Source organism: Akebia trifoliata, chromosome 13 (genome assembly GCF_017979445.1).
Source record: "Akebia trifoliata isolate Shusen 1 chromosome 13, ASM1797944v1, whole genome shotgun sequence".
Lineage (NCBI taxonomy): Eukaryota > Viridiplantae > Streptophyta > Magnoliopsida > Ranunculales > Lardizabalaceae > Akebia > Akebia trifoliata.
Window position 1 is genome coordinate 12,245,110 of NC_141387.1, and position 14,007 is coordinate 12,259,116.

Below are 14,007 nucleotides of genomic sequence, written 5' to 3' on the forward strand. Positions count from 1 at the left end.
ATGTATTAGCTGTAAATAAAATAATTAGTCAATGCTATAAATTAGGAAATTAGTTGGGCCAACTAGCTGTTGAAAATGTTAATTTTGTGCTTATATTCTCTCCTATAGGAGAACCAATGTAAACTTGTGAGAGAAGTATGCTAATACAAAAAAATTTATTCCATATTTTCATCCCTTTCAAGTTCAGATGGTATTAGAGCCTTCATTAAAAAAAGTTTTTTTTCTCCATAGTTTCTTTGTTAATCAGCCATGTTTAACGTTTCCTCCAAGTCAATCCCGTTTCTCACAATCCAACCAACCAACTCTGCTCAAATCACCACTATTCACCTTAATAGTGACAATTATTTATGGTGGTCTCAATCCATTCGGATGTACATCGAAGGACGGGAAAAGATGGGGTACCTGACGAGAGACAAAAAGGCACCAGCACTAGAGGACCCAACATTTGTAACTTGGGATGCAGAAAATTCAATGGTGATGACTTGGCTCATGAACTCTATGGACGAGGATATTAGCTCCAACTATATGTGCTAATCCACACCTAAAGAACTATGGGACAATGTGAATCAGATGTACTCTGATTTGGAAATTCATTCTTAGGGTCTATGAATTGACTTTGAAACTTAGTGAAATTAGACAAAGGGAAGACTCAGTCACCAAATATTTCAATTCATTGAAGCGCCTTAAGCAAGATTTGGATTTGTTCAATGATTATGAATGAAAATCTATTGAAGTTGTCAATCACAACAAACGGACCATGGAGGCTCATTGCATTTACAAATTCCTTGTTGGGCTCAACGTGGAATTTGATGAAGTACGGGGACAGATCATTGGTAGGACTCCACTTCTTTCAATTGGTAAGGTGTTTGTTGAGGTTCAAAGAGAAGAGAGTCGCAGATATGTAATATTGGGGAAGAAGACTACTAGCAGGCTTATTGAGAGTTCTACCCTTGTTGTTGTCGAGGCTACTGCTAATAAAGCAGTCAATTTTTAGTGAAAACCTGAAGAGAAGCCACGAGTCTGGTGCGACTACTGCAACAAACCGCGCCATACTTGAAAGACCTGTTGGAAAATCCATGGAAAACCAACGAATTGGAAAAACAGCAAGACTAGTGTCAGAAACAATCGTGCATATCCCACCTCTAATGAAGCTGTGACAAATCTCTTCAACAAAGAGCAGATGGATAACCTTCTGAAACTGCTGAAATCTAATTCCTCATCTGGTATTCCTAATGTTTTTTCTTGTACAAACAGGTAGTGCACCTAATGCCCTTTCTTGTTGTTCAAATTCTATTCCATGGATCATCGATTTTGGAGTTACTAATCATATGACCAGCATTTCCAATCTTTTTAGCACTTGCTTATGTATTTGCCTTGAAAAAATTAGAATTGCAGATGGTAGTTTCTCACCCATTACAAGAAAAGGTTTGATAAAATTATTTGAGAAAATAGATCTTAAATCTATTCTCCATGTCCCTAAACTAGCCTATAACCTTTTCTCTGAGTAAACTAACTAAAGAATCTAATTGCCATGTAATTTTCTGGATTCTTACTGTGAATTTCATGATTGGAGTTCGAGGAAGAAGATTGGCAGTGCTAAGATGATAGATGGATTTTACTACTTTGATGGTGACTTCTCTAATAATAAAAAGGATCAGGGTCTTAGTAGTGTCAGTTCTAATTATGTTTATGAACAAATAATGCTTTAGCACTTAACACAAGGACATCCTAGTTTTCCATATCTTAAACTTTGTTTCCTACTTTATTTAAGGGTTTGGATTGTTTATCGTTCTATTGTGAAAGTTGTCGCTTATCTAAGAGTTATCCTATTACTTATTTGCTAAAACCTTACACTTCTTCAAAACCATGTTATTTAATACATAGTGATGTTTTGGGACCTTCAAGAGTCACTATTATCTCTAGGAAAAAATGGTTTGCTACTTTTATAGATGATCATACCCGTTTGTTTTGGGTTTATTTGATGAATGAAAAGTCTGAGGTGGAAAAACTTTTTAAGGAATTTTACATGATGGTTGAAACTCAGTTTCAAACAAATTAGTATTCTTCATACCAATAATGGAATGAGTATTTTAATGAACTTTTGGGAAGTTTTTTGAAGGAAAAGGGGATACATCATTAGTTTACTTATGTGGATACCCCTCAACAAAACGGAATTGCTGAAAGAAAAAATAAGCATTTAATTGAAGTGACTCGTGCTTTAATATTTTCAATGAATGTTTCAAAATATCTTTGGGGAGAAGTTGTTTTTACAGCCTCTTATCTAATTAACAAAATGCCTACACGTTTTTTAAAATATAACACGCCATTAGAATCTTTTCAAAAAAAAATTCCCTTATCAAGGATGTACTTGTAGACACCCCATTTTTGCATCCGCCTGACTTGGCGATCCGTCACCCAGTTGTTGTGGATTCCTAATGATGAGCACAAATAACTTGAAAGTTTATGAGAAGTCTCCTTCCAATTCCTTCTACCTTCTAATTTTATTATATTCTTTCTCTTTGCCACACGACATAGAATTACGCACGCTTATGATCGCTACACCATACACTCAACTTAGCAAGCACGTACACTTAGGCTCGCCACACATTAGGACAACTTAGAGACCTCGCTACACTAGGAAAACATGATCTCGAGACTTAGAAATAATCACGTTGCGATTGAAAGAATCTTCAAGCAAAAATTCACCTAAATGGACAAAAATTAAAAAAATGACAAAAATACCCCTCATGAATTTCGGACCTCAAAAAGTCTCGAAAGTACCTCCATTGCATTCAGAATGGGATTTGGAGTTTAACGGGACTCAAATCATTGAAATCAGAGAAATGTAGGAAAAATCATGAACATGACCGTAATGCCCCTCGATGTCCAACTCATAGAAACCTTGACGCTTAGAAAAAACAATTAAAGAATTAAAACGACTTCAATAAAAATCTCGAATAATCAAATTAATTTAAAATTTAAAATTTAAATCAATTAAAATTTACAATCAAATAAATTTTTTTTCAAATTTGCAAATAACCATTAAACTAAAATTAGAGTTTAATCGACAACTTAAAATTTACGATCAACTTGAAATTCAAATTAAAATTCAAAATTAAATCAAAAATAAACTTTAAAATCAAATTAAAGATCAATTAACCAATCCGACTTAAAATTCTATCAAAACCCAACTAAAGCCAATCAACAAATTAAAAAATCAAAATTCAAGCTCAATCGATCAATCAATATCCAAATCAAAACTCTAATTAACCAATCAACATGTAAATTAAAAGCGATCAACCAACCAAAAATAAAATAGACTAATCAACATTCAAATTAAATCAACCAATCAACTTGAAATTAAAATCCAAATCAACCAATCAACGTTCAAATTGAAATTAAAACAAACTAGCCAACGAATCAATCCAACCGATAAACTTAAACTACAAACCTATGCGATGCGTGGGATCGCCCCCTCTAAGAAGCTCAAAAAATTAGAAGTAAAATCTCTACCTTCCTAGGTTCAGTCAACAAAGTTAGCAAGAGTAAAAAATCAAATCAAATCAAATAAAAAAAAAAAGAAACAAATAAAAGAAAGAGAAAAAATAGAGGATAAAAAGAATAGAAACATTTTCTCTATAAAAGAGCCATACGTCCTCTTGAAGAGGGAGGCTTTTCTTTTGGAGAAAAAAAGGGCTGACAGACAAAAGAGGAAGAGCTGACGTTTTTTGGACAATAACCAAAGAAAAAAAAAAGAGAGAAAAGAAAGAAGAAAGAAAAAAAAGAGGGACCCCATTGGTTTTCATCTTCTCCAACCGTTTTCAGTCCACTGCTGCCCCTTCTTCTTCCTAAAAAATCTGCAACACCACAGCCCCTTGCAGCCCCCAAACTCCCTCCAACAGCATCCCCTTGCTGTCCCATTCACGTTCTCCCTTTCTTGGACTGTTGGCAGCCCAAACCACAGCTCTGCTTCACCATTAATAGCCCCAAATAGCACCCCCTTGCTGTCCCATTAGTTGTCCCTTTCTTGGACTATTGGCAGCCCCAAACCACAGCTCTTCTTCACCATTAACAACCCCAAACAGCACCCCATTGTTGTCTAATTCACGTCCTCTCAGCCATTACGTAGCACCATCTCCATTGTCTCTACTGCACCAACGCTCTCGCCATTACATCATCTACAGCAGCCATGCTGCCATAATCTCTCTCACAGCAACAGCTATACCAGCGCCCTAACTGTAACAACCTCTTAAGCCTCTTCTCTTCTGCTCCAGCACAGCCAATAACCACTCTTTTTGCTCTCTTTGATGCCCCGAATGCCCTTCATTGGCAGCCCCGTGTCAGTCCAAAACCAACCCCAATCATCGCTCCTTATCCCTCCAACATAGCCTCCATTAGCAGCACAGCAGCCCCATTGTAATAGCCTTGCCTTCCACCTCTTAAACGACCCCAACAACACACCCCTCTTCGTCATTTTCTTCTATGAGCGCTTCAGAACGCAGCCACTGTTTACTTTTCACTTCGCCTTGACATTCTCAACAGCAGCAATAAACATTCTGAAGGAACCATAGCCAGCCACCACTCCACCATTGAGGTAAGTTTGATGTAATTTCAATTTTTTTTTTATTCTCCTTCTCATGATGTGCTCTTCCTCATTTTATTTTATTTTATATCATATTAGAGTTTCCCATTGTTTTAGAATAATGATTATCATGAAGCTTAGGGTATAGGAAGTTTGGTCTCTTATGGGTTGTTCTCGTATTAATAGGATTAGGAATTATTATTATTTTTATTATTTTTTTTGAAATTCTTGGTCACCACGGTTAAGTCGATTTTTATACGATGAAATTATGCTTATTTGAATCTTTTTGATAGTTTTCATGTTTAGAAACGGATAATCATTTAAATTGATGAATTGTGATGAATGATGCTATGCAATGAGTTACTCATGAAATTGATGAATATTCCAAACGAACTTTTTGTAAATTTGAAAGTTGGCATATATCTCTCTCTTGTTGATTTTGGGATTTTGCTTATGTGAGTGATCTGTCAATCTAGAAATGTCAATAATCTGAAAATTCACGTATTGCACGTGTGTTGAAATTTTCTACTCAAATTTGTAATATTCTATCCCGAAAATTCCATGTTCATATTCTCTATTTCGGAAAGTTCGTGATCACAAGTTTACATCTTGTGAGAGGGTTAATATTTGGTGCTTTCTAATACGAAATTTCATATTTTACAATTGTAAGAAAGTCCATATTTAGAAATTTCACATTTTTGATAATTATCCAATTCAGTAATTTTGCACTCTATTTTCTAGAAGTTCCATGTGGATTTGTAATTTACTAATTGAGAAATCTCATGAGTTACCAATTTGGAAATTTTAATTTAGAAAATTTTTGCGAACTTCTGTTGTTATTGATTCAAATAATATTTGCATGAGGATTTACAGTTAGCTTCAGATCATAGATTATAGAAGGCTTTTTCAAATATTTTTCTTTTGTGCGGAATTCGAGAATTATATGATATTTGGATAATATTGGCCTTAAGATTCGTTTAGCATAGTTGATATAGTTTGATAATGATAGTGATGATGATCGGACCATAATCTTGACTTTAGTCTCTACCCGTTGACCGTAGGATAGTTTGGATCGTAGTAGAGACCGATCATCTCGATTGGGCGGGTTCGGTGCCTAACACCTTCCAAAATCCGTAATCTGACCCCTTATCCATTTTTCTAATCTGTAGACCGACCCTATCCATTTCGGAGTCATCTATGGTTCCTAGACCTAAACTAGGTGGCGACTCCTTATTCCCTAAAAGTCCCCCATTTACAAATCGGACCTTTATCCACAATTTGGTGGAAATAGGTCGTGGCGATTTCAGTACTCGAATTTACCTCTCAAGGTTTTTGGTTGCATTGATTTTGTTCATATACCCAATAATACTCGGTCCAAACTTGATCCTCGGGCTGAAAAATGTGTTTTTATAGAGTATGCTTATAATAAAAAGGGATATAAGTGCTATGATCCCCAAACAAGAAAATTTTATGTGAGTATAGATGTCTCTTTCTTTGAAAATAAAACCTATTTTCACAAAAATTAACTTTAGGGGGAGAATGAGGTGATGGAAGAAAATTTTTATGATGTGATGGAAGAAAATATTTGGGATTTATCTCCTACTCTTTTACCAAATATGATTTTTGCTACTTCATCTCATTCTTATCATCATATTGTTATTCCCGATATTCAAAGTCAAGAACAATGTGATAGAATCAATGAAAACAATGAAGGGAATCCTAGTCATATAGTGCCGAACATTACTATATCTGAAACAGGGGGAGAATCACTACAACTGGGTCCAAAAAATCCCAATACTGAGCATCTGGTTTATACTCGGAGAAAACCTCATCAAAAGAGTCAAAGTCAGCCTATTCATCTTAGAAATGATCAATCTTGACCTTCAGGAATTGGACCTCCAGATATCACAAATAGATTTGTTCCTAACTCATCTTCAATTCATGTTACTTCTCTTAATGAAAAACCATCAAACCTTGATATACCTATAGCTATTAGGAAAGGACTAACTTGCACCAAATATCCCATTGCCAAATACCTTTCTTATGAAAAACTCTCTCATACTCATAGGACTTTCACTTCAAAAATCTCATATTATTTGTCTCGAGAAACATTCAGGAAGCTCTTCATGATCCAAATTGGAAATTAATTGTGATGGAAGAGATAAATAATTTTAGAAGAAGTGATACTTAGGAGATAGTTGATTTACCTAAGGAGAAAAGAATAGTAGGCTGCAAAACTAGTAATGTAGAGATGTAAGATTAAAAGAAGTTAAAATGTAAAGTTAATGGTAGCATAGAGAGGTACAAGGCAAGACTAGTAGCAAAAGGGTTTACCCAGACCTATGGGATTTTGATTATCAGGAAACCTTTGCTCATATAGCTAAAATAAACTCAACCAGAATCTTATTATCTTTAGTTGTAAATTTCAACTGGCCATTACACCAATTAGATGTAAAAAATACTTTTTTAAATGGATATCTTGAGGAGGAGGTCTTTATGAGTCTACCACCTGGGTTTGAGGGAAAATTGGGATCAAACAAAGTCTATAAACTAAAAAAGTCTTTATATAGTCTCAAACAGTCCCCTAGAGCTTGGTTTGAGAGATTTGAGAAATTTGTGGCTACTGTCATAGCCAAACTGACCATATCATGTTCTACAAACACAATAGAAAAGGCAAAGTTACAATCTTAATTGTCTATGTGGATGATATAATCTTGATAGGTAATGACAATCAAGAATTGGAGAAACTTAAAAAGACACTTGTAGCTAACTACGAGATCAAAGTTTGGGTGCATTAAAATACTTTCTTGGAATGAAGTTTGCTAGATCCAAAGAAGATATATTTTTTAATTAACGTAAATATGTTTTTGATTTACTTGATGAGACAGGTCTGCTAGAATGTAAACCAGCCGAGACACCCATTGGGCCCAACCTTAAGCTACAACCTTCAAAAAATGAAGAAGTTCTGAATAGAGAGCAATATCAAAGACTTGTTGGACGACTGATCTACTTGTCACATACATGTCTAGATATAGTATTTGTAGTCAACATGGTTAGCCAGTTTATGCAATCACCTGGACAAGAACACTTTGATGCAGTTTATAGAATTCTCAGATACATAAAGGGGACCCTTAGAAGAGGTTTACTATATAAAAACCATGGGCATTTGCAAGTTGAAACCTATACTGATGCGGATTGGACTAGGAGTGCTATTGATAGATAGTCAACTTCTAGTTATTACACGTTCGTTGGAGGCAACCTTGTCACTTGGCGGAGTAAAAAATAGAATGTGCTAGCAAGAATCAGCGTAGAGGCCAAGTTTAGATCTGTTGCTCATGGAATTTGTGAGGTGTTGTGGATTAAGAGACTATTAGAAGAGTTGAAGACCTCTAATCTGTTACCTATGAAAGTGTACTGTAACAATAAAGCTACGATTTCGATCGCTCACAATCCAGTGCTTCATGACAGAACAAAGCACGTGGAAGTAGACAAACACTTCATCAAGAAAAAACTCGAAAATGAATTGATCTGTATGCCATACATTCCGACTACCAACCAAGTTGCAGATGTGCTTACAAGGGACTTCTTACAAGACAATTTGATAGACTAATTAGCAAGCTGGCTATGGAGGATATCTTCTAACCAGCTTGAGAGGGAATGTTGAGAAGGAAAGATTTGGTAGTAATATCATTGAATATTAGGAGTTTTGTTAGATGCATTTACTGTAAATAGAATAATTAGTCAATGTTGTAAATTAGAAAATTAGTTGGGCTAGCTAGCTGTTGAAAATGTTGATTTTGTGCTAATCAGTTTTTTGATTTTGTACTTATATTCTCTCTTATAAGGACCAGTGTAAACTTGTGAGAGAAGTGTTCCAATACAAAAAAATTTATTCCATATTTTTGTCCCTTTCAAGTTCAGAGTTTCCATATGAGTGATTGAATTAAAAGTTTTGACCCTTTGGAATGAAATTAATTGTTTGATTTAGAGTTGACAACCTTTTTGGTTGAAGGGGACCAGTGAAATCCCTTTTACTCCATCCATATATTGAGTGTATTTCTCACATCCATATAGAAGCATATTTTGGACACCGACATATTTACTTAATTTGGAGTCAATGTTTCTTCCTTAAAACAAAAAATTATACTTAAATATTTGTGAAATTTATATCGTTTGAGAAAGATTTTGTGCTTCTTTTGTTGCATATATTATGGCTTTCCATATCTTTTAAAGTGACTGTTCATAGTATATCAATTATTAAGTTACCCTCTCCCCCCCCAAATTGTTTTTTATTCAAATGCGTTTATTTCTATTTTTTTTTCACTCATCCATCTCAACACCATTTTCTCTGCAACATAATGTTAATGGTATATAAATATATAGATTTGGTAGATAGTGTAGTAAGTGTTGTATAATTCATATATTTATAATAATTAAATTGGTCTTAAGAGAAGGGATAACATTATTGGACTTCATACATCCCAAGTAGGCTTAGCTAAGTGTATTAGAAGGGTAAGTAAAAATGTTAAATTACTTACTTTAACATTTCAATTAAGAGTAAAACCCTGCTTCAGATACCAATCAAATCTCTTTCAATGTCTTCTCTAAGGACAATATAATGCAAACCAAGTGAATCATAAGCTATATTAAACCAAGATGGAGATAAGAAAATGAATGTCACATTTCCTCCTCCATCATTCATCGAGTAACTAAATTTTTGAGTTATGAATCTCAAATGAACAATAAAAAGTGGAAGCAACTCTGGCTATCAAAAGGTCTTCTTTTTAGATTTTCAATTTCTCTACCACTACCCATTGTCGCAGCTCTACATGCTAGAGTAATCCTTTTGACATTACTTTGCAATGTATGTTTTCCATGATAATTTGTGATCCTTTTTTTTTTTTTTTTTTGTAGTTGTGAACTTTGTTTTTGGTAAGATTACTCTATGTGGCTCTATGAATTGATCTGTTCCGTATGTAGAAAAATATATGGTTTGATATACTAGGATATATTTGTTAAAAAATAGGTGTTTGACATATGAGTAGAACATGATGTCCAATATGGAAATCTTTGGAAATAGTGACCTTTTGTTACACAAGTCTACATTGACATATTAATGCATACAACTTTTGCTGCTCGATACTTCGCAACTAACCATCATTTTGAATGAAATGATCGTTTCTTTTCTATTAAAAAAACAAGTTCCTTCTTATACTTCTTAAGAACTCATAACCTTCCAAAAGTTTTAATCCTTTGTCCCTTCGACTTATAGATGTTATCAAAAGCTTAATGCTAACATTTTCAAAATGCCATGTGGCACAATCTCAGAGAACCACTAATATAATGGATGTTCGGTTCACCATTGAGTGGATTGGATCAACAAGACTAATTTTTTGGATGTGCCTATTGTTTTTATAAAACGTTGTCTAACATGCATGTATTATGCCTAACTTTTTCAAACTTAGTTCTTAATTGAGTATTTTATGATGGAGTAAATCTAGTCAAATTCATTTATTGCTAGAAAAAAAAAATGTTTAAAACCATCATCTTGACATAGGAATTCACAAATAATTCCTCAAAAAATTCAATCGAATTCTCCGCTGATTTATAGGTTTTTGAAAGAAAAATATCTCATGTGAGTTCAACACAAAGGCATTAGTTATGTAAGTTCCAATGCAATGTCAGAGATTCTCTTCATAGATGACCGTACGCTAATCAAGGTTACCTTGTGACAATATTAGCCCACTAATCAGGCAAAGGAAGTATGTTGGACAGGCCAGTCATAGAGAAAACCACTCTTAGGCATGAATTAGAGTGTACTTGAGGTATGGACACAAAATCTTTAGGTTTCTCTTTTTGTTGATTTTGTGATTTTTTTCTATTTTAGGAAAAAGAGATTGAAAAGCTTAAAACCTTTGACAAGTTCAAAAGTTTTATTCAAAATTTTCCTCCCAATGATATTCATACAATTACATTTGATCGAGCAATACTTTGGAAACAATTCTCTATTCGACTTGACAAAGAATATATGTCACACATATCCAATATGACAGAGTTGTCTGCTAATTGCATGATAGTTTATATTAGGTGAAATAAAATAATTTATAATTTATTTAGTGAGTGAATGTATTTCATTTTTTATGATGAAACAAAATTAATATTATTTTTTTTTTCAGTCACCTCAATCAGTTGCTTGTACTTGAACAATTAGAAGGAATGTACAAATTTGTCAATCTTTGTGGCATCAGTGTTGCAATAGAAGAGAAAACAACTCACCAATATCTTGCACAACTAATGATCAAGGTCAATGAGATGAAGTACCTTCTTTTTCATATATGTTTAAGGCTATTCTGATTCCTTTATCATTTCTTTTTTACATATTTGCATATATTTAATTATAAATACTTGCACTAGTAGAAATAATGCTTTTAACGTGGGTTTATAATCGACGTTATTGTCTTTTAATGTCTTCTCTAACATCAATCAGAAAATCGACATTAAATCGATTGACGTCTTAAATGTAGGGCTATTACATCGATTTATAACCAATGTTATACTTTTGGAATAATGTCGGTTTGTTTTGTTCCGTCGTCAAAGGTAAGTCAATAATCATAAATAATTGTAAAAACATAATTATAATATAACGTCGATGTTTATTAAAACCGCCGTTATATCTAAGTTTTTTTTATAATTTTTTTTAATTTTTCTCTAGGTAGTTTCCCTAGAAATTAAATAGAAAAAAAAGTATTAGATATAACAAATAAACAATAATAACAATTATAATTTAAACAAAACCTAATTTAAAACATGAGCATCTCCAGCTATTCCGCTTAGTATATTAGCGTTGTCTCATTTTGGCAATTACTTGGTTCTTATCAGCATAAGACATCATCATTGACAATATATTGGTAGGACCCCTTAAGAAATTTCATCAATCTTCGAATCAAAGTCATTGCAATCAAGTAAGTATCTTGTATTTGTACTTTTTTATTATTTTTTCGATTATGATTGTATTTTTGAATTCTTTTCTTTAAGTGCTTTCAAAGAAATAAAATGAGACTTTAATCAAAGAAGAAAAAATTCCTAAATTGGAAGAAAGTTATAGTAAGAAATATTTGTATAATTTTTATATATAATCAAATCAAATCAAAATTATTTTGATTAATCACGATTATGTGTCATGTGGGTATTTCGTGTTGAAATATATGAAAGTCCTCATTATGGACGAACATATTCCTACAATTCAAGAAAATGTGATAAATTTTTTAATATAATCTAGTAGTAATAAAAAAAATTATTTTTAAAATTAAAATAGCTTGTTATCCAACTTATTTTTATATGATATCTTGCAATTTATTGAAAAATTCTCGTATACTCAAGATGAACACAACACTATTAGAGTTGAGTGGATTAAAGACTCCAATGAGACTTTGTAAAAGCTTTGCATTAATGTATTGTCAATGAGAATATTTAGATAGGTATTATGTTTGTAAACTCTTAGTATCTTTATGTTTATACTTTACATTAATTTAAAGAGTTCAAGTAAATGTACATAATTGATTTTCTTTTTCTACTTAATTAGTTGGGCCTTATTTTATCTGTCTCTACTAATACTCTTGAGTTAATACATATTTAGGCTCATAGTAAGGGGTATTTTAGGGAACTTAGCAAATAATTTTTTGGAAGGGCAAATGAATGTAAATATCACTCTTTGAGTGGGCAAGATTGGACGGGCATATAAGGTAAAAAAAAAAGACATTTAAGCGAAAAATCTGGAGAGAAAGAGAATATGTCTGGTACATACCAAATCATATTAGAATGGAGAATAAATTTCGTATTTGGGTATATTCTCCCCACCTCATTGTTTCATTTGTTATTGAGATTTTACCTCTAAATAGAAAGAACTCCATATATCTTTTGAAATTTTAAATAAGGTTTCCTTGTCTTACTAGCCTACTTCAGAAAGTTTCTTAATTTTGACAAATCAATAAAAGAAAGAGTAAGTTTTAAGGTTTTTAGAATTTAACCAATCATCAATTAAGTAAAAAGGAAGAAAAGGGGGGAGAGGAAAATAGACGTAGGTGGTGTTGATGCTCTCCCATAGTGTAACTTCCCTTACTTTTTCTTTTTCTTTTTCTTTTTCCTCTTCAACTTTTCTATTTTTTTTCTTAGTTTCTTTACTTTGGCTTAACTGTTGTGGATCTTTTGCGCTAAGTACAAGAAAAAAAAACATCAAGAGATCAAGGTTGGGTAAATGATGGGAGGCCCAATCGGAGAGAATCGAGAGTTCGATTAAGCATCCATCATATATATATATATATATATATATATATATATTGCGTTGGGATCTGTAGACAACATTCTAGAAAACGTGTTTTGTCTTATATGAGAAAACTTTTTTAGAATAGAATGATTTTTTGTGAGGATGATCTCTATGGTGATGAGGGGATCATCTTTGGAAAAAAATCATCGCATTCTGAAATTGATAGCCCCAGTTTACAAGTTGAAGAATCGTGGAGCATTCATTTTAATCGTTAGTTTGTAAGAACTTTTCATAGGATCAGAAGTTTTAGTACCAATTGATTTTTTGTCTGGATGATCTAGAACATCCTCACAAAAAAATCAGCCTATTTTGAAACTGTTTTGTCATATAGGACAAAATGTTGTCTATATATATAGGGTCCCGTTCGGCACCCTAAGTTTTACCACACACTTTAACAAACGCGTTTTGTCTTACATGGGTTAGAAGTTTCGGAATGAGCTGATTTTTGGTGAGGATGATCTCTATGGTGAGGAGATCATCCTCACCAAAAATCAGCTCATTCCAAAACTTCTAACCCCATCAAAATTGACTTACAAAAAATGGACGGTCCACGATTTTTCAACGTGTAAACATGGGGCTAAACATTTCGGAATGGGCTGATTTTTGGGGAGGATGATCTTCTAATCATAGAGATCATCCTCACCAAAAATCAGCTCATTCCGAAACTTTTAACCCATGTAGGACAAACGCGTTTGTTAAAGTGTGTGGTAAAACTTAGGGTGCCGAACGGGACCCATATATATATATCGGTAGTGTTCAATGGCAAACTTTTTAGCAAACTTTTTGGCAAAACATTTTTCAAAACATGAGTTAGAGGTTTTGGAATGGGCTGATTTTTGGTGAGGATGATCTCTACGGTGAGGAGATCATCATCACCAAAAATCAGCCCATTCCAAAACTTCTAACCCCATCAAAAACAGTTTACAAAAAATGGACGGTCCACGATTTTTCAACTTGTAAACATGGGTTAGAAGTTTTGGAATGGGCTGATTTTTGTTGAGGATGATCTCCTCACCGTAGAGATCATCCTCACCAAAAATCAGCCCATTCCAAAACCTCTAACTCATGTTTTGAAAAATGTTTTGCCAAAAAGTTTGCTAAA